The sequence below is a fragment of the Ochotona princeps genome, chromosome 12 (assembly GCF_030435755.1).
Source record: "Ochotona princeps isolate mOchPri1 chromosome 12, mOchPri1.hap1, whole genome shotgun sequence".
NCBI classification, from domain to species: Eukaryota; Metazoa; Chordata; class Mammalia; order Lagomorpha; family Ochotonidae; genus Ochotona; species Ochotona princeps.
Window position 1 is genome coordinate 28,084,221 of NC_080843.1, and position 21,925 is coordinate 28,106,145.

General features: G+C 42.3%; 1 long non-coding RNA gene and 1 other non-coding gene across 2 annotated transcripts in view; both read right to left on the bottom strand.

The window, feature by feature from the left end:
* LOC131481573 (uncharacterized) overlaps window positions 1–21,925 on the bottom strand; it is a 96,686-nt gene that overhangs the window by 41,921 nt on the left and 32,840 nt on the right. The window contains exon 3 of the long non-coding RNA XR_009246413.1: window positions 7,855–8,021. This is a non-coding gene — a long non-coding RNA (uncharacterized LOC131481573). The remainder of the gene's footprint in view (window positions 1–7,854; window positions 8,022–21,925) is intronic.
* On the bottom strand, window positions 13,822–13,986 carry LOC118758054 (U1 spliceosomal RNA). Its single transcript, XR_004995509.2, has one exon. It is a non-coding gene; the product is annotated as a U1 spliceosomal RNA (small nuclear RNA).

A 21,925-nucleotide genomic window follows, 5' to 3' on the forward strand; every position in this document is an offset into this window, starting at 1 on the left:
GAGGCAGTGTGATTCAGAGCCAGGCAACCCCAATGAGACTGCAGGTTTGAGAAGAAAGGCAAGGGTTAACTGTGGACTTGAGCAACAGGCTATTGCATTTAGTGTCCACTCACTTCTTTTCAATCCTTTCTAACCTTATGGGTGTGCGTGTGTGTGTGTGTGTGTGTGTCTGGGGTGTTTTGCTTTCCATGTTTATTTGAATGACAGGGTTACAGGAAGAGATCTTCCATCTGATGCTTCCTCCCCAAAGAACTGCAGCAGCCAGGGTTGAGCCAAACCCAAGGAGGGAGCCAGAAGCGTCATCTGAGTCCCCCAGGTGTGTACAGAAGCCCTGGAACTTGGGCCATCTTCTGCACTAGCAGGGAGCTGGATGAAAGGTTTTACCCACTACACCACAATGCCAGCCCCTAACCTTATGTTTGGAGGCAATATTCATCCTAGATGCTCTCCTTTAATTCTCTGGCCACTGAATCAGTATGTATTTCTAAAATCTATACTTAAACTTCTTCAGAACCTAGAATATTGCTCATATTGTCCTTTTGTTGTTTCTAGATTCATGTCCACATGCCTTTATCAAAAGGTCATTAATCTTGCTATGGTTGTTAACTAAATTCTAGATTTTATTATGAATCTACCAATTAGAGACCTAATGTCATTTTTATCTTTCTTTTCCAAGACCCAAGCCAGGATGCTATGGTTTCTCTACTTTCCATGCGAAAAGCAGAGTTCAAAGTGCTGACGCAGCCTTTCCCACTCCCCCAAGACACAAGCTTGGGCCTTAGAGAGACACTCCAAAGAGCACTCCTCAGCCCCCACATGAGAGTGATAATCACCCCAAAGCGTCTCTGGGGTGTTTCAGAGAGAACCATGATTGCAGACTGTGGGATCCCAAAACACTTCAAAATACACAAAGCTGCACAAACATACAGCGCGCTTATAGGGCCAGAACCAAGACGTGGGTGACCAACACGCTCATATCATCAAAACATTACACATCTTTGGCTTACAAATGTATTTTAAAGACTATTTACATTTAAATATGGGCTCAGTTATGTAGGCTGAATACATTCAGAACATCCTGTGACGATTGTTGGTAATACTACTGCTTATTTGAAATTTGCCAAGAATTGATTTTACGTGTTCTTACCACACATACACAAAGATAACTATGTGAAGGACTATGGTAATCATTTCACAATGTACACAACCATCAAAACATCATTGGTACACCTTAAACACAATTGGTATTTATTAAATATTTTTGCAATAAAGCTGGGAATAGAAGAAAAAATAAGACAAAAATGGTTGTATCTATTTTATGCAGACACATTCAGAGTTTCTTATCTGTAAATACTGGCAATTTAATGGAAATCAAACACTATTGCCAAAGAGAAGCCTGAGTCCAGAAGGTAAGAAGCTGTCCCATGCTGTCCCTTTCGGTCCCTACCCAACTGTTGTCTGTGAACTATTCCAGCCAGGAAGCAGCAAGCCACTCCCCAGGGGCCGTCACCAACTCAGCACTCCTCCCCTTCCTTCCACAGAGCTCCCGCACACCACTCCCATACTTCACGAGACAGGAGATAATGAAGAACAGCACGGACGCTCACCTGATCTTTTCTTGCTCCCGCACACCCCTGGTGAGCAAGCTAAGCAAAGCATCACACGAGCCATTAACAGATAATCACAACAGGGACATGTGCTTGCACACTCAGGATAAAGGCACTCCCCACCTACACTGACCCCCAACTCAGCCTCCTGGCCAGCCTCCCTCTTCAGCCCCCCACCTGGACCATGGCTGCTCCAGGGCATTCCGGATCAAACGAAACCACAGCAGCCACAATGCAAGGCCGGCCTGACCGCTTGTGTGGCCAGCAAGATGCGGGATACTCGGCCGACGGAGCCACCCCACCTGAGACTTTCGAGATTCTTCCTCTGATGTTTCCTTTCCTTCATTTTTCTGAAAGCTAATGTTGACTTGTTTTTGACCTTGAGATGCATGGACTTTCATAAGCTGTCTTTGTGCTTTTTATGAGATATATCCTTGCAGAATATCTACATGCATTCTCTCGGGGATAAGACAAAGTACAATAGAGAGGTGAATTCAAATAAATCAATGAGGAAATAAGCTGGTGCTGTCTGCACCTGTCAAGCCTCAGCAATCCGCTGTCCCCGAACCACGAGCTCTCTGTGGGGCAATGACCTTCTCTGCCTGCCCCTCATCCCCCTGACAACATGAACATCTGCTTCGTGCAAAGGGTAGCGCTGCTCCTCGCCTGCCAGAGTATTGTCTACTTTTCACCTTCACAACCGCATTCCATCTCAACAAAGTTAAAATTATGTGTCTAAGCACCTTCAGCTCTTAAGTTGCAGTAGAGCCTACAGTGGAACCCTGGTTGGGGGCCCAGTGCCACGGCACAGTAAGCTAAGCTTCTCCCTGTGGCACCAACATCCTAAATAGGTGCTGAAAGTCCCAGCTGTTCTAATTCCAGTCCAGGTTATAGCCTGGGAAAGCAGCAGAGGGTGAATCAAAACTTTGGGCCCTTCCACCCACATGCAAAACCAGCAAGAAGCTCCTGGCTCCTGGCTGCAGATCAACTCAGCTCTGACCATTGTGGCGACTTGAGAAGTAAATCAGTAGCTGAAAACACTGTCTCTTTGGGCCCGGCGGTGTGGCCTAGCGGCTAAAGTCCTCGCCTTGAACGCACCGGGATCCCATATGGGCGCCGGTTCTAATCCTAGCAGCTCCACTTCCCATCCAGCTCCCTGCTTGTGGCCTGGGAAAGCAGTCGAGGACGGCCCGATGCTTTGGGACCCTGCACCCATGTGGGAGACCCGGAAGAGGTTCCTGGTTCCCGGCATCGGATCGGCGCGCATCGGCCAGTAGCGGCTCACTTGGGGAGTGAATCATCGGACGGAAGATCTTTGTCTCTCCTCCTCTCTGTATGTCTGACTTTGTAATAAAAATAAATCTTTAAAAAAAAAAAGAAGAAAGGAAAGAAAACACTGTCTCTCTTCGTTTTTTTCTCTCTCTCTTTCTCTAATTCTACCTTCCAAATAGAAAAAAATAAGTCTAAAAATATTGTGCCCTGGTTTATCTGATTAAAAATTTTATGGTCTTTTTACTATCCCACTCTATTTTTTAAAACAAGATTTATTTATTTTGGGCCCAACATGGTAGCCTAGTGGCTAAAGTCCTTGCCTTGTGCATGCCAGGATCCCATATGGGTACCAGTTCTAAACTCAGCAACCCTGCTTCCCATCCAGCTCATTGTGGCCTGGGAAAGTAGTCAAGGTCGGCCAAAAGCCTTGGGACCCTGGACCTGCATGGGAGATCTGGAAGAGGTTTCTGGCTCCTGGCTTCAGATCGGCACAGCTCCGGCCATTGCAGTCACTTAGGGAGTGAATCAATGATCGAAACATCTTCCTCTCTGTTTCTCCTCTCCGTATATCAGGCTTTCCAATAAAAATTAAAAATAAATTTTAAAAAAGATTTAATATACTTTACTACAAAAGCAGAGTTACAACAAAAGGAAAATATAGAGAGGGAGAACTTACATTTGCTGGCTCATTCCCCAAATGCCTACAGTTGCCACGGCTGGGCCAGGCGGAAGGGCTGAGGCAGGACCACCATCAGGGGCTCCTATGTGGATGACGGGGACTCAAATATTGGGCCATCTTCCACTGCTTTCCCAGGCAAATTAGCAAGGCGAGGGATCAGAATTGAGAAAGCTAGCAGATCAGCTCAGTTTTGGCCATTGCAGCCATTTGGGGAGTGAACCAGTGGATAGAAGATTTTTCTCTTTGTCTCTCCTTCTCTCTGTAAATCTGCCTTTCCAGTATAAATAAATAGCTAGGACTTGAACCAGCTCCTATTTGGGACACCGACATCAGAGGCAGTGGCCTGACACTCCCACAGATTTCCAATCTCTAGCGGTTCAGAAACTAACAGGATTAAAACTCTATCAAGCCTCTTATCATGTGTTCCCACTGCATACTAACAGGAATAATCCCCAGTGATACTTTTTCCTCATTATGACTCCCCTTCTAGATAAACCCTTTGCCTTCAGTTTCCATGTCTGTTCTATCAAAGACACAGCAAAACGCTTTGTCAAAGGCTGGTGTTGTGGTATAGTGAGCTAAGCTGCCACCTGAAATGCCTGCATTCCATATCAGGATGTGCGGATGTGAATCCCAGCTGTTGTGCTTCTGATGCAGCTCTCTAAAGCAGAATGCACCTGACTGGAATGCATCTGGCTCACAAGCCTGAGCTCCTGCCAAACATGTGGGAGACCCTGATGGAGCTCTGGGTTCCTGGCTTTGGTCTGGCCCACCCTCAGCTATCATAGGCATTTGGGGAATGAACCAACAAATGAAAGAATCTCTCTCCCTCTCTCTCCTTGTCTCTCTGTGTCTCTGTCTTCTCTTCCCTCCCTACTAACTCTGCCTTCCAATAAACGAATCTTTTTTTTTTAAAAAGGTCAGACACACAAAGCTATATATTATGATCCAATTGACAGAAAATATCCAAAAACAGGGACTCCAGAGACAGAATGCAGACAACCAGTTGCCTGAAGCCAGAAAAAGGAAACCGCATGTTCTACTCTGAAATGATGGAGATGTTTGGGAAGTAGATGTGGGCAATGAACTAACTGCAACTGAGTGGTTTACACTCAAATAGCTAATTTTGTATTATACAAATTTACTTCAATAAGTTATTTTTAAAGATTTAATTATTTATTTGAAAGGCAGAGGCAGAGAGAGAAAGAGAGAGAGAGAGAGAGAGAATCTTCCATTTGCTGTTTCACTCCCTAAATGGCCACCATGGCTGGAGTTGATCCCACAGGAGTTGCAGTGGCCCAAGCAGGTGGACCACCTTACACTGCTTTCCCAGGCTAAGTGGGAGGGAGCTGGACTGGAAGTGGAGCAGTCAGGGCTCCAGCTGTCACATGGGAAGCAAACATCACAGGCCTCAGCTCAACCTATGTGCACAACACCAACCTCCAATAGGCTACTTTTCTCCAGTAAATCCAATAGCCTCTAACATCTCCCTATTTCATTCCACACTCCCCCGGCTGACAGATTTGTCTTCTGGCACATCACTTTCACTAGGAACCCATCAGATCCCTCTCCGCATCAGTATTAAAGTCATTTGCCTTCAGTTACGGAAGCCCCCAGACTTCTCCTTAAACCCAGCTGCATACCAATTCCTCAACAAACATCAGCTGTGGTACCAGGGCTCGGGACTCAGGCCAGGAACCTGACTCTCCACCTGCTGCCCAGGGGAAGCCTCGGCCAGCCTGGCCTTGCTTCGGCCAGCGTCACTCATCTTTCCCTTCTCCAAGCACTTTCCCCTTTTCAGACGGTTCTAACTGATGTAGGGCTTTCATTTGATGTGGGCACTAGGACTTGCCCAACCAGATCGTAATTTCCTGTTGACACAGAACATCATGTCAGGTCCATCTCTGATTCTCACATTGCCTATTTCACTTTTAGGAATACACGAAGGACTCAATGAATGTCCCATTGATTGATTGATGACTCATTAAGTCCCACCCTGGAGAGTTAATCATCTACTTTTCTCACTCCTCTTGCTAAATTGTAGCATATCCTTTACCTGGGACAATTCCCAACCTGCTCTGGCATCTTTCCCTTTGGTTTCCTCTGTTAGCATGAAATAATTCCTCTAATTTACAGGAAATTAACTACGTAGCATCCAACAAAGAAGTATCACTAACATATATAGTGCCAGGATCTATGAGGTAGGATTAAACGTCAGCTTAGGTTAGATATCTTTCTTTCATAGAGATTCATGAGACCACATCTCCACCACATGCTGTGCTTTAAAGAACAGACAGTCGTGGGGAAACAATACTGGATACCTACAGGACGCTGCTTAGGAAAAAACACTTTAGAGATCTCACTTCTTACACTATGTTTACACAATGCATGCTGGTAAGGTCCATAAGCTTTACATACATTTTAGGTGTTTTGTGTTTTGTGTTTTGTTTCGTTTTAACGATCGATCAAGTCTCCTTTTTTTTAATGGATTTTTTATGCTATATTTCACGAGCAATTCTAGTTTGGCTGCAGAACAACATTTTTCCACCCACATGGAAAAGCCTGCCAAACCCTTTAAGGTTTTGCAATATTCTTTCGCAGTGTTCATTTTTTTATCAGGAAATCAAGCAAATATTAATTTTTTTTCTAAAGAGAGAAGTATGCTTGCCTGCCAAGTACCCAAGTTCCAGTGTGATATAAGACCTATCAATACATTCTGTGTGTTCTCCAGTTATCTTCAGTCGAGATAACCGCGTGAGACGCTAACTTCAGGGAGACGTGGACGTGTGGAAGCAAGGGGCTGAATTTGCCCCAGAGTTCTTAAGTCCTTTTTGTGAACAAATAATGATTTCAAGACTCTTGCTATCCTTTCCCTAACCAGTTCCTAGGCTGAATGACTTCATTTTTTTTCACGGCTCTGGGGTTGCTGAGCTACACTGGTTATGAGAGGCCCTGCAGGGGGATGTCTGAGAACCCACCGTGCAAGGACCTTTTTTTCCACACAGAACATCTATTCCATTAAAAATAAAATAAAATAAAATAAAACCTCATAGGCTTGAAAGCAGAGATGAACCAATCTCGGTTCACAGCAGAACATCACATCTGGGGAGTACAAAGGACCTTGATGTCTTGAGGCTTGAATATACTTTAAAAAGCCATCCTGGTGGTGGTTTGAAGGCAGAGAAAGAAAAGCAACTATTTAAAGGACTGAAGGAGAAATAAGAGGACTGAGTCGGGAACATGGGATAAGCCAAGAAATCTGGCCCAAGGACACTCTTGAGGCCCGGGAGATCACACCCAAGTGTTCTTTCTCTCCAAAACCCCCACAATGCAATGGTGTGTGTGGAAACCTTGGCTTCGCTGGGTCTCCCTGGAAAGTCAATGCACCTTAAAATTTAGGATTGTTTCAGTTTTAAACACCAGCCAGCATTAAACCAACACCAACTAGAAACTTTCTAAAAGGATATGAGCTTCATTAGGGAAAGCCATAACCAGCACCATGTGCAAGTCAACTCACAGCTCAGCAGAGCAAGGATTATTCTCCCACAATTTAACAAATCCACATTCTTAGAGTCTCTCAGTCCTCTAATTAAAAGAAGCCCACTTGGATGATAGAAATATGTCTATGCATAATGAGTCACTCCATAGCATATAATTTTAAGCCTGTAACTCATTATCAATTTAAATCACATAGGATCTGGAATGCAATGATGGATGGTAAGGCTGGCAAAGGAATGAGGCCTCACACCAGTAATGCCATGTGTGCATGCATGCGAGTGTGACTGTCCCACCCAGGAATACAGTGGTGTTGACAAATGAGGCCATCTGGAGCATTCATCTTCTGAATTTCCTTGTTGCATCGGGCCACAGAGGCTGTTTGATGGAGCTATTATTAAGTGTCCTTATTTGCCAATGAGGGAATAAAGATGAATAATGAGGGTTCTTTTTCAAGACCACACAGAGAAATATGTAGTCTCCCTGCAGAAATGAGGCACTACCCTGGAAGGAAGAAATCACCCAGAGCTTGACAGACTTCCTTCCTATCTACTGCAAAATTCCTAGTAAGCACATCCCACCAAATGGAGTCTGAAGCAATTATTGGGCAGCCAGCCACTGAATAACCTGGCCCAACCTGCTCAAAGGGCCAACTTTCTCAGGAGCTATTGAGGAGCACCTCAGAGCTCCAAACTGGTAGCTTTAGCTGTGAAAACACTTGCCAACAACAACCAAAAATAGTCTACATAAAAGCAATGCAATTCCTTCCCTTCAAGGCCAACAGGATAAAGCACTGCTCACCCATCATCATTTGCTTGGAGTTACACATTCTCCCAAGAGAGACAGTCAACGTGAGCAGGGGCCGACAGACTATGTGAGAATGGAGCCCAACCTGACATTGTCTTAGATTCTCAATAGCCAATCAGTAGAAACCGTCCATAGTAGAAAGCTTGGAGAGATGATAAATTCTGCACAAGAGAAAAAAAGGACAATGATTTGCCTTTAGTTCCAATGGGACTCAGTATCAAATTTCATGCACATTAAAAATATGCCCCAAAGAGTTCCATTCTTCTCTTCTGGATTCAAAGGTAAGGTCTAAATCATGGTCATTCAGTTACACGGTAGCTTCTCAGAGAAGTTTCCATAGGACAGCTTTTGGTCAAGTACTATCTGGCTAACACATGAAGGTAAGCAGCTGGACAATATGTGAAGAATCCACTTATCTCTACTTGGTGGACACTTAATGGTGCAGCTGGATAGCCACTTAACAGATACTTCCTTATGGGAATTAAAGACAGGGGATTAACAATACCTAGGAAAATGGCAGTGTTCTGAGGGAAAATGACTTTGATTAGAGAATCCTTTAACCAACTCAATCATAAATCACATAAAACAAAGAATAAGGACATTTACCATCTAATGGGAAATTTCTTACCCATAAACACCCATAAAATGTGGAGGAGAAAACCCAGAAGAAAGAAAATATTAGAAAACACTTGATTCAATTGAGAGTAAAGAAAAATGTTCCAAACACCAGGGTTGGAAGAGCCTTGGAGAGAGTCATTCAAATTGCCTCAAGGAGACAGAAGGCTCCCAGAAGGCATGAAGAATATCACCCTTGGTCCCAAGAACTGCATCTTTAAGAAACAGAAGCAGCTCCAGAGTAAAGTGAAAAATTCTAATGTGTCATCTGATAGGAAATCTCTGAAAGAAAAAAGAAGTAACTCACTGAATATCTAATTAAGCATAAAAAGAAATCAGCCTAAAAGAAAAATTGTTTAAAACTCGATGTGATAATGTCTGGTACACAAAGTGAGAAAATAGGTTATTGGTTTTTCCTTATAACTATCTTTTTTGTAGCATCTTGCTTTTGAACCATATTAGACACTATGCCTATAAAAGTGTTTATGCACTAAAAAAAAATATGGTTACTTTTGACACGCAATATGCAATGTGAAGATACAAAGAAGTAAAGTTGAATAATCTGTCATTTCCATGAGGTGCTTACAATTTTGGGGGGTGCAACCAAACAATACTAACCACGGAAGTTGTCAGATTCAAATAACCAGTAAGACAGATAATACTCCTCCCTGCAGAATAGAAAAAAAATGCACTGAGTAGCTTATGCTGCCTAAAAGTCAGGCAAAACTCAATAAAAGAGGTAGCTTTTGAACTAAATCATAAAGTTCTGCTAAGTTTGATGGATGGAAAAAGGGGAGAAAGCATAGTCTATTCTGTCCTAAATTTCATTCCACAAAAAGAGACAATCATTTTTAGACATTCCTAACCAAATCCAATTACACCTTCCAGGAAGAAGCTGTTATTTTTGAAATACTCATATGAAGAGGAAAAGAAATATTTAGACTATTTTCATGCTAAGCTCAGACTTACCTGTACCAGAAAATATTTTCTGAGCTTGTGAGTCACATAGTTACTTAAAGAATAAAATCTTGACAGAAACAAGATTATATTGTGTGTCAATGACCTTGAAGGTTAAATTCACTTACCTAGAACAGTTTCTGTTGACTTAAGTTTGCTTTATGTTGACTTCTCTAATTGTAATAGAAACGGAGAGCTCATTACACAGAAAGTATTCACATTGAATCATAGATCGAACGCTTTTTCTTTTCATTTTTTAATTAGCCCTTGTCTTGGTAATTTCTAACTCGAAACTTATTTTAATGAAGGCTTGGATTTATTACTAAACCTATTGCCATCTTTGCCAATAAACTTGCTGCAAGTGTTTTATTTCTCATTGATTAAAAAAAAAAAAAGAAATGAGATTTCTATCCAATTTCAATTTGGAGTCAAAATAGATGATAAATGCTGAAAATGTAATTAGCTTTGCTATAAAGTCATTTTTTAAATCATAGGAATTACTGGCTTTAAACATGGTTATTTTTGTTGCCAAATATTTTAGAAATAATTCTACTTTTCAGGATTCGTGCACTCTTGAATACTTAAAAATACATACACATGTTCTAGAACTGAAAATTTCTGAAAGGGAAACTTTTCATTCCTTAAAGTAAAAAAAAAATGAGGTAGATAATTATGATTTTTAATATCACAGAGTTTCATTAAAATCTCCTCTGTTGCCTGTTTATTCTTCCACTTACGTGCTTTATCTCAACTACTTTCACATATCAACCTGATTTGCTCAGGCAAAGATAAGAGTAGTGGGAAAGAAAAAATGTACCTTACTGTGTATTTCCAGTCAACAAATACTTACGGAGTGCCTGCCTGCACACCGAATTATGCTAGGAGCCCTGGAAAACATGCGTAATGCAAAAACGGATCTTGATTCTCGATCTGGTATAGAGAGCAAATAAATAGAAAACTGCAAAGCAATGCAATTTGATAATAAATGCTAATGAGAGGGGGTACAGGCAGCAGCTTTCAGAGGAGGGCCTGGGATTACGATGGAGTGAGAAGTGAGAGCCTTCAAGGGAAATCTGAGTTTTTTCGGCTGAGTTTAAAAGATCCCTTGAGTAGAGAACATAGTCAGGGACATAGGGCAGTGGTAATAGATGGAAAGAGGGTAAATTATAACTGAAGTTCTAATATGACCCAACTGAGACAAGCTCTCGGGAGAGTGTGGGATAAAGCTGGAGTCGTTGGGAGCTGTTGGCAACAGTACTGCTGCAGGCAATGGAATGCATTGAAATGTTATGATGGGACAACACGACAAAGCTGGTGTGGGGGCAGGTGAGTAACACACCTCTGTGCAGCATGTGTGCAGCACACCATCTTCCAACTCTCCAAATGGGAGGCAATCGAAAGTGGCATTATTTTTTTTTTTTTTGTAAAGAATGTGAATCAGGAGGTCAGTTGGCTGAGATGGTCTCAACTCCTTGAACTCCTGTGTAAGCAAAGTAAACCTCAATTAATTTAATCAATAGAAGGAAATTTAAATTTAACCAATCAGAAGCTGCCAACTAATCTCCAGCTAGGGACTTTCCACTTTGACCAATTGTCTTTGTCTTCCTTCTGAGAATACCTTATCAGTTTTCTCTCTCTTACCTATCCCCACAAATGGGGCGACACAGAACCACTTGCATGCCATCTGGTGATGGCATATTCATGAAGCGATGATGTTCAAATAAACTCATTGACATTTTTTAGATTTTTTTTTATTGGAAAGGCAGATTTACAGAGAGAAAGATTTTCCATCTGCTGGTTCACTCCCCAAGTGGCCACAATAGCCAGAGCTGAGCCCACCCAAAACCAGGAGCCAGGAGCTTCTTCCAGGTCTCCCACACGGGTGCAGGGTCCCAAAGCTTTGGGTTGTCCTCAACTGCTTTCCCAGGCCACAAGCAGGGAGCTGAAAGAGAAGTGGAGCAGCTGGGATACAAACTGGCACCCATATGGGATCCTGGCACATATAAAGAGAGAACTTAAACAGCTAGGTTATTGCACCAGGCCCAACTCATTAAAATTTGAAGTTTATCAGAACGGTAGTGGTGAAAGAACAGGTAGAAAAAGAAAGAACAGATATGAGAAAATCAACATGGTTTGTGTATTAGCTAATTCGTCACAGGTCTTGGGTGGAGGTGTAAGTGTAACTGCAAACTTCCAATCTGAACATGTGCAAACTTTTGTTCAGCATCTCCTCTCACCCAGACTTCTTCTATATGATTCCCTATGCTAATAAGTGACATCTTTATACACCTAATTGCCCACATCAGAACCAAGGTGGAGGATGCTGCCAATCCTTCACTCTCCCCTTCCCTCGGCCCCATCTGTAATCGGTAACAAAGGTCTGATATTCTCATGATTTTTGTCAAATACACCCACTTCTCCACCAGTCCCCATTTACTTTTGTCTGGACTATTTCAAGACTCCTAAATGGTCTCCTTGTCACTCATCCCATCGTTCCCTAAGATGCTCTCAAAGCCAAAGCCAGAATTGTTTCAAAAAAATATAAATCTGGGCCTGGAGTGGTGGTGTAGCAGACTAACCCCATACTGCAGTGCTTCATGTCTTGGTTGCTTCATTTCCAATGCAGCTTCCTACGAGGGCAGGGGGCAGTGGAGTATGACCCAACACTTTGGGTCCCTGTACCCAGCTCTGCCTTTGCGGCCATTGGGGAAGTGAAACAACAGATGGGAGGTCTCTGTCTTGCTCTCTCTTTCTCTCTGTCCTTGTAACTCTTTCAAGTAAATAAATAGATCTTTTCTTTCATTTGTTTATTATTATTATCATATTAGTATCATTTTATGATACAGTTCCATAAACCCTGGGATTTTCCCTACCCACACTCTCCAACTCCACCACACACGTTGAGTTCTCCCAATCATTACATCAACATACTTCCTCATACACAGTCATAAGTCCATCACTGCTGGCATGGCAATGGCAGAGAATCCAGCATCCTCTTGTCAAGACATATTCTTCCTCAACCTGGAAGTAGAGATGCACACTGCACCATATGCTCACATCTGGACATGCCAGTCTCCATGACACAGTTATTAAACATCCCCTTAAATGAAACGCCACAAAACAAAAGCAGCAACAGGAAGAAAAACAGAAATTTGCAATGCCATAAAGTTAAACAACATGCCACTGGATATGATAGTCTCCATTACAGTTACTATACATCCCCTTAAATGAAAAGCCACAAAACAAAATCAACAAGAAGGAAAAATAAATTTACAATGTGTTGACGTTAAAGAACATACTACTGAATGACTCATGTGTCACTGAAGAAATGAAAAAGAAAATCAAGAACTTTTTTGGAGAAAATGATGCTACTGGATGATCTATGAGTCAAAGAATTTAATGAGAAAGAAATGTGTTTTGAAGAAATGAAACTAAAAGCAAAAACATGAAAATTCATGAAATATAGTTTCCGCTGATCTTTCCTGGTGAAACGTGTCTGCTATAGGCAACAAATAGGTGGATTTTGTGGTTAATCCAGTCTGCTAATTCATGACACCTGATGGATGAGTCTAAGCCATTTACATTCAGGATTGATATAAATAGGTGGCAATTTGGTGCTGTCATTTTAGCAATGTGTTGTTCATTGATTTAGTCTTTCTGTTATTTTACTGGGATATTCTTTGCATTTGCTTTTGTTTTTGGTGGGTGCTATTCCTCTTTTTCTGTCAAGAGAATATCTTTAAGTATCATTTGTAGGGCAGGTTTGGAAGAGGCATTTTTTTTAACTTTACTGTGGAAGAATTTTATTTCATCTTCAAAGACAAAGGAAATCTTTGCTAGGTACATTATTCTGGGCTGAGTTTCTTGCTTTTAGAATCTGGAAGATGTCACTCCATTCTCTTCTGGCCTGTAGAGTTTCCTGTGAGAGATCTCCTGTGAGTTTAATTGCCATTCTTCCATAAGTCAGTTGATTTTTTTTTCACATGCACATTTAAGGATGTTTTCCTTATGTTCAATTGAAGAGAGCTTGATGATCATGTGTCTTGGTGAAGATCGCTTTTGGTCAAGCCTGTTGGCAGTTCTGCGCTCCTCCTGGATGATGTTTCCCAATTCTTTCTCTAGATCAGTGAAATTTTCCCTTACTATTTCATTAATTACAGTTGTAAACCCAGCTTCTCTTTCTGTACCTTCTGGGACTCCCATAACTCTTACATTTAGCCTTTTAATAGTGTCTTGCTGTTCTTGAATACTTTTTTTAGATTAACCCAGCTCTGCTTCCAGCTTTTTGCTGGAACTCATTTTGTGACAAGAGATATCTTTCAATCTGAGTCTTTTTTCTGCTTTCTTCATTATATTATTGAAACTTTTCATTGAAGTTTTTTTTTAAGTAAGGGGAGAGCATGAACGCAGTCCCCCACTACCACAAATTATGCAGTCGAGTTTCCCGCATTTGGGGAAATCACAGGGGTCAGCACATCTCAAGTGCAATGGAGGAGCCTCACCCTGGGAAAACCACCTGCCTGATCATGGTATCTCCCCTGCCAAGGTAAGTATTTTTCATTGAAATTTTAATTTTCTGCATTGCGTCCTTCATTTCCAATAATTTAGCTTGATTTTGTTTGTGTTGCTATTTGCTGTGTGACATGGTCCTTAAATTCCTGCAGGTGTTTCTTGTTGTTGATAAGAAGCTTTATTACAAGTGTTTTGAATTCTGTATCCTCCATTCTTTGATGTCTTCCTCAGTTAACTCTGAGGTTGGTAAAGGCCTTTGCTCCTTTGCAGAGGAGTCTGTACTGCCTTTGTCTCTTCTTTTGCCCTTGGTCATTGTACTTCTTGTTGGCAGGTTCTTCTCCTTAGGGCAGGTTTCCAAGCTGTTGTTGCGCTACTGTCTGTACAATGTTTTTCCCAGTTCCAGTTCACGCAGTTCTCAGGATTAGGGAGACACCAGGTATCCTGAAAGCTAGGTTGCTAGTGGTGCTGATATTGCCAGAACCTGTTGGCCATTAGGTCTGAGGGCCACCAGGACCTATTTTGAGTCATAAGATGCCAAAGTCAGTATTATTTTCAATGTGGTACCAGTGCAATGTATTGACCTCAGCTGAGTTTGCTCACAGCTCAGCACTTGTGCAGCTTGCTGTCCCTGCAGTCTCAAAGCCTTTGCCACACTGTACAAAACAGAGCCTGATGTACAACTTGTGGAGTCCTTGATCTGCTGGCCATTACAGCCAATGAATTAAAACCTATTTCAGGTGGAACCCGAAGGATGCCACGTCATTGAAATTCATTGATCCCCAAGTGAGTTCTCTCCCAGCTTAGTGTATGTGCAGTCCTGTCTCACAGCTTTTTCCTCCCTACACAAGATGGCACCCAATTCGGCTCTACTGGGTGTTTGGGCTGTGAAATCCACGCTGTTCCCGCACTGTCTGCTTGGGATGTGCTGCTCTTTCCTGCTCCTGGTCTAATCAAACAAACCAACAGGAAGGGCAAATCTTTGTCTGGGTTCACCTCCTGAGTTCCCAGTGAACTTCCCTCTCCACCTTGTTGCTGGGGGAGTTCCAGCTGCTGGTTGAGTTCAGATTGCCGCTTGCTGGCCTATCGGGTCACTGCAACACCACACCATTGTCTCCTCTGCTTTCCTGTCCCATCAGTTTCCAGGTGCCCCTCAGCCATCCATCTGTCCTCTTCTATTTCCTGGAATGTGCCATCTCTGCTTCATGCTGGCTAATGTTTCTCTGTCTCCATAAATGTGTCTTCACTGGGCCCAGTGCTGTGGCCTAGTGGGCTCCAGTTCATGCTGCTATGAACTGCTATGCTTCCCATCCAGCTCCCTGCTTGTGGCCTGGGAAAATAGTCGAGGATGGCACAAAATCTTGGGACCCCAAATGGGAGACCCAGAAGAAGCTCCTGGCTCCTGGTTTCAGATCGACGCAGCTCTGGCTGTTATGATCATTGGATTGTGAATCAGCAAACAGAAGATCTTTATCTCTGTCTCTCCTCCTCTCTGTATATCTGACTTTGCAATAAAAATAAATTAAAAAGATAAAAAATAAATGTGTTTTCACCCTATTCCACTATGTTGATTCTCCTAAATAGGTTTCTTTTAAAAAATGTGAATCTGTCAGCAGTGCTATGGCTTTGCCTATATGTTAAACACTTGGTCCAGGATACTGTGTTACTAGTTGGTGGACTAATTTATGGCCAATGAGTTAAAGCTGAAACTTAACCTAATTGTGGAGTTGGAAGGCTATAACTTTCAGGCCGTGGTTACATTAAATTGGGTGTTAGGATGACACTCCAATGATCAGATCTTGGTGGCTTTCTAAGGAGAACCACAGAGAGCAACCATCTCTGCTCCCTGGCTCACTGCAAGACCCCTGCTATACACACACACACACACACACACACACACACACACACACTACCACCCTTCAAGCACCCAATCAGTGGAGCCCACTCAGTTTTACACTGTGAACATTCAAAACCATGAACCAAAATAAACCTCTTTCCTCCATAGGTATTTTGTGATAGTGACAAAAAGCTGACTACTACAATCACATGTGCAAATAAAAGGTAGTTTCTTTGCTTTCTTTCGTCTTCATGGATCCTCATCCCACAGAATAATGGAGCAGAGTGGCAAGCATTCACCTGCTGATTGAGGACGTTTTCATTTCTCCTATTTTGAAACTTCCTCCATGCAGCTCAAATTCCCCTGGAACTTTGTACTAACTCTCATGCTTCATCTCCTCTTTTCAACAGCACAATCATCCTGTAGCCTCTGGAAACTTTCTCCCACATTTCAAAAGGTGGGATTCCCTCAGGTGGTGATGTCTCAATAGCAGTTCCCTTTTCTCTCATCGGCTCTCTAAACCTACTCATTCTTTTTCTATGTGTAAAATTTGGCTTACAAATCAAGACTCTTCCGTATTCAGGTTCAAGCTGTGTCACTGGTGCTTATGTACTTCATGACCTGGAAAACCCAGCAAAATCAGCCACTGAAAGGATCCAAGACGTTACATGGGGGTGGCCATGAGGTGATCTCCAAGAACGTGGAATAAAAACAACAAGATTATCCTACAAATATTATTTCTCTGGGAGAAAGCCAAGCTGCCATGAAAGAGAATAGATCTAGCTGCAGAAGCAAGAGAGACTGGCTGACAGCTCATTCATATCTTGCTGGTCTCCAAGGTCCTGCCAAGGTCGGAGAGACCCTGTGGTGAGGTAGGCAGCTAGTTCAGGGTTATGAGATTAGAAGTCACTCCCCCACCACCTAGTGCTTCTTTCTGCCCACCTGTGACTCACCTATCACCTGAGAAGGGGTGGTATTGCATTGTTGTGTAACCACTCCCCTCACAAGCCCCTAGAAAGGCTCATGATAAGGAGGGGGTCACTCTTATGATCATGAGCTTCCATTGCTCTGGTGCTCCGACTCTTGGCTCCCCAGTATTTGCTAGCTCTCTGGCTTCCCATGGACAGACTCTGAGGACAGGCAACCCCTGAGCATGGTCCCTGTGTGTACTCCTCACCCTCTGTTTACTGCTTGGGTAGGACAATGAAGAAAGGAATGGTAAGATGTTTTGTACTTCTGGTTTGTGTGCTGTCAGCAGTTCCAGGAGAAGTGAGGCCTAGCAGTAGTGTAATGTGGGCAGAGAAGACAGGGAAAGCTGAATGTCTGCGGCTTTGTAAGGGTGTCCAGGTTATTCGTTGCATGTCTCATAGGATAACATATCGTTGGGGAAGCTAAGACATAGGTCTTCAGCTTAATGGATGAACTTCATGGTAATGAACTTTGTTCCTCTTGGAGTTACGACTGACTGGACTGCCACATGGACTTGTGATTTGCTATTTCTAGTGGGCTATTTCTGTTATCACCAAGCTTGGTTAATAAAGACTCCTTAATAAACCTTAGACATGTCTGGCATGATCTTGCTCGCAGCCCACAACAACCCTTGGCCTGCTCAGGTCGGTGACCTCTCTTGAGTCAATACAATTCCTTTCATTTTTTAAACTAAAGTGTGTTTCTATTACTACACCCAAGAGTTGGTCATTCAGGATGAAAGTAATGATACACAAAATCAGAATTTTTGTGATACTTATGAATCAAACAGGTATAAGGTTAAATGTTCTTTCACTAATTATTATGTGCCTTCAGATAAACTATTTAATTCTCAGTTTCAAGTCTAAAATTGGGAAGAAAAAACACTTTGCATAGTTCTGTGATGATTCCTTGCTATAATGCCTGCACTGGCTGATGGCAGCAGTAAATGTCAAGCAATGACACACTATGCTGCTACTCTCCCGTCCTGGTTGTTGGTCTCATCCTTGGCCTCACCAACTGAGAAGGTAAACTGCTTTCAGGTCACAGAATCTCCATAGCTCACATATTAAAATGTCCAAAGACACAATGCGTTGATGAGAAAGTTTAGCCAGAGCTGTGCTGTAACTGGTCTCTGCTGAGACAAATGTGAAGTCCCATGGAAGATAAATACATCTGAATTGACCTCAAGGAGCACTACCATCCATTGGCTCACATTAATCAGTCCCTACACAGACTCACAGACTAGAATACCCCTATAAGAGACAGTCCACCGGGAAGCTGATACAGCTGGGGGTCCTTCTGCTTCATCCCTGGTTTGCAGCATTCTTTGTCTCTGGCTGCTTGCCCTCAAGGAAGTGTTCCTCCCTCTCTGCAGCCAGACTGTCAGGCAGGTATGCAAATGAAAGAGGTAGGATAGGTGTAGGGGACTTGCTACCTACAGAAGACATGCCCTACCTTCTCAACTGATGCATATGGAAATACAGACTCCAGATTGACAAACTATCTGATTCTGAAAAGTTGGAAATGTATGTGTTCAAAATGCAGACATAAAATGACCCCCAAAAAAGCTTTCAAAAATTGTTTTAAAAACATATAAGCCAGACAAGAGTCACTAGATGTAGCCCAGGGTCACCAGCTTGGGGATGGTACTCTGAATAGAGGGAGGTGGCTTTGCTCAGCACCTGTTCTGTTACATCTGTTGAACAGTGCTAATTCCCTGACTATGTTAGCCACCAGCCATGCTGACTGGCAGGGCTCCCACACTGAATGCTATTTATCTCTTCTTCAGTAAGGTTCTAGATCTTTCCTAAGTCTTGCATTACTATGATCTCACCACTGCTTTTTTTTTGTTTGTTTGTTTCCAGCATTATACTTGCCATCTACCACGTCCAAAATAGTTCTAGGCAAAGGACCACATAGAGAAACATCTTCTGAGAAACAAAGATTTCCTCCTCCTTTAGGAAATTGAACCTTTTTCTAATTCAAAGATGTTCCCCCTTCCTCCACAAAAGCCTTGCTTAATATACAGAAGCTACGGCCCAGTGTTATGATGCTGCGAGTTAAGGCAATGATTTCAAATGCCTGCCAAGGCACCTGCCAAGGTAGCAAATGATGATTCAAGAACTTGAGACCCTACCTCCCATCTGAGAGACCAGGATGGAATTCCTAGATCCTGGCTTTGGCCAGACTCAGATCTGGTCTTTGAGGTTATTTGAGTGTAAGCCAGAGCATAGAAGATTCTCTCTCTCTCTCTCTCTGCCTTTCAAATGAATAAATTTTTCTTTAAAAATTATATATATATGTATATAGAGAGAGCGAGAGAAATTATGCCTTACTTTCAGCTTTCTCTTTATCCAACTTATGACTTAAAACAATTTTAAAGATTCTAACACAAGTTTATCCAACCAAGTGTAGAAGCACGCTTACTCTTACTATAAATGCATTAACTTGATTGGTACTTAATTCATACCATCTTTGTTCCCTTGCCTCTTTCATTGGTTAAGCATAATTCCTAGGGAAGAACCACTTGATGACAATGGATTTTTTTTTTTGTTAAGTTTTTATTATGCATTTTTGTATTAATTACATGACTTAAAATGAGGAGATAGATTAAAACAGGTGAACACTGTATTCTGACCAATAATACAATTATGTCCATAGGAATTTGGGGACCACATAATGGCAGAGTTGAAAGTTCAATTCATGTCTTTCCAACTATCACAAAGCCTTTCAGGAACTATCACCCTCAGATTACAAAACAGTGTGTTCTGGACTCATTACCCTAGGGGAGGCAGACTCACCCTGCACACTGTCTGACTGACTGACTTTCTTTCTTTCTTTCTTTCTTTCTTTCTTTCTTTCTTTCTTTCTATATTTTTATTAGATAATCAGATATCCAGAGAGGAGCAAAAACAGACAGATCCTCTTTCTGCTGGCTCACTCCCCAAGTAGCTGCAATGGCCAGAGGTGAGCCGGGAACCTGGAGCTTCTTCTAGGTCTCCCACATGGGTGCAGGATCCCAAGGCTATAGACCGTCCTCCACTACTTTCCCAGGCCACAAGTGGGAAGCTGAATGGGAAGCAGGACTGCCAGGACATAAACCAGCACCCATATGGGATCCTGGTGAGTGCAAGGTGAGGATTTTAGCCGCTAGGTTAATGTGCCAGGCCCTTTCTAATTGCTTTCTAAGAAAATCTCAGGAATCACACTTAAACCTCTCCCTGGGATTTGGTGGAGCAACAAGTGGAGGAGACCTGAAGTTCCAAGTCTCCATGGAGATCACTAGTGCCCATGACGTAGAGCTGCCAGTTCTCTTGAGAAGACAATGGATATTTAATAACAGCTTTTTTTTTAAATAAAGCAAACATTTATTAAATTGTGATAAAAACATTCCATCAAATTACAAAACCTGAGTAAGAAAAACAAACGGCACATGCTTAACTGTAGTTGACATTCAAATAAAATTTGCATTCTCAAAATATTATACAGTAATTAGAAAATACCAGCCAAAGTAATATTAGGATACTTTTACGTGCGGTCTCAACAAATAACAGCTTTTAATGATCTTATATATCAATTTATAGCTACAGATAAGCCTCCACTATTTTATAAACTCCACCAAAATAATAGTAAAGAGATTTGTTTGGCATAAACCCAACAGAACAACAAAGCAGGAGACATGGCCAAAGTTACCAAATTTTAGAAACTGGGGAACAGAAAGACTAGCAATAAATGACTCAGCAAATCTCAGAAAGCAAACAACGGGGGCAGGGTGGTGGTGACTCATCAGACTACTCTGTAAAGATTCCAAAACCTTGGGAAGTGACAGCAGCAAGTGACTCAAGTTGGGTGAGAAAGCAGGGCAAACCCCCACAGGATTGGTTAAAGTGTGATTAAGCAATTAAAATTCCTACTTTCCTACCATATCCCAGGAGAACACTAGAAGCTTCCACTCCAGAAAGGCTAGAGGACAGTCAGACTAGAAGATCCCCAGCGAAACCCAGGGCGATGGAGCCATTCCATAAATAAAGGAACTAAGTGAAAGTGCGTGATGTGAATCCTGAGACCCCCAGCCTTCTCCCACCTACTTCACAACACGGCTGACAGCCAGAATTACACTCTTTGGAGAAGAGATTAGAAGCACTTTCTCTTCAAGAAATAAGCCCATCCTAGATAAAAGAATTGAAAATACAGGAATGAACGTTTAGCTAAGCAATTAAGATGCTCACATCCCATAGCGGAGTTCTCCGACTCTGGCTCCTGAGCCCAGCTTCCTACACTGCATACCCTGGCAGGTGGCAGCAATGGCTCAAGTGCTTGGGTCCCTGCCAAGCACATGGGAGATTTGGATTCCCAGCTCCTGCCTTGGGCCTGGTCCAGCCCTAGCTGTTGGTAACATTTGGAAAATGAACCAGCAGAATTTCTTGCTCTGTGCCTCTCAAATAAAGAAATCATTATAAATATTAAAACATCAACAACAACAGCAGCAAAAAGAACAGAAGATCTGGTCAACCTGAAAACACAGACACCCTGCCTATCCCAGCTTCTGCATCTACAAGTTCAACCAGCCCCGCATTCAAAAACAAACAAACAAACAAACAAACAAACAAAAAAACCTGCGCTGAATATGTGCATATTTTCTTTTTTTGGTTATTAGTTCCCAAACAACACAGCAAGACAATTATTTACACAGCATTTACATTGTGTTGGGTATTACAAGTAAGCTAGATTTGATTAAGGCACAGGAGGATGCGCTCAGGTCATACACAAATAATAAGTCATTTTATATAAGGAACTTGAACATCTTCAGATTTTGATATCTGCAGGGGACATGAGCCCAATCCCAAGGACACTGAGGCAGACTGCATGTACATATTGAAGGCCTGCTAAGACCACTTCTGGCCAGTGTGCTAAGTATGTCATCTTTTCTCTCTCAAAGCTAACCAGAGTACACTATGTGTTTGGGCTTTTTAAAAATTATTTTTAAAGATGTATTTATCTGTTTGAAAAAGTTACAGAGAAAGAAGAGGGGAAGAGAAAAAAAGAAATTTTTCGTTTTGTCATTTACTACGAAAGTAGCCACAATGGTTGGGGTAGAACTAGGCCAAAACCAGCAGCCAGGAGCTTCTTCAAGGTCACTCTTAGAAATGCAGGAACCCGACCCTGGGCCCATTTTCT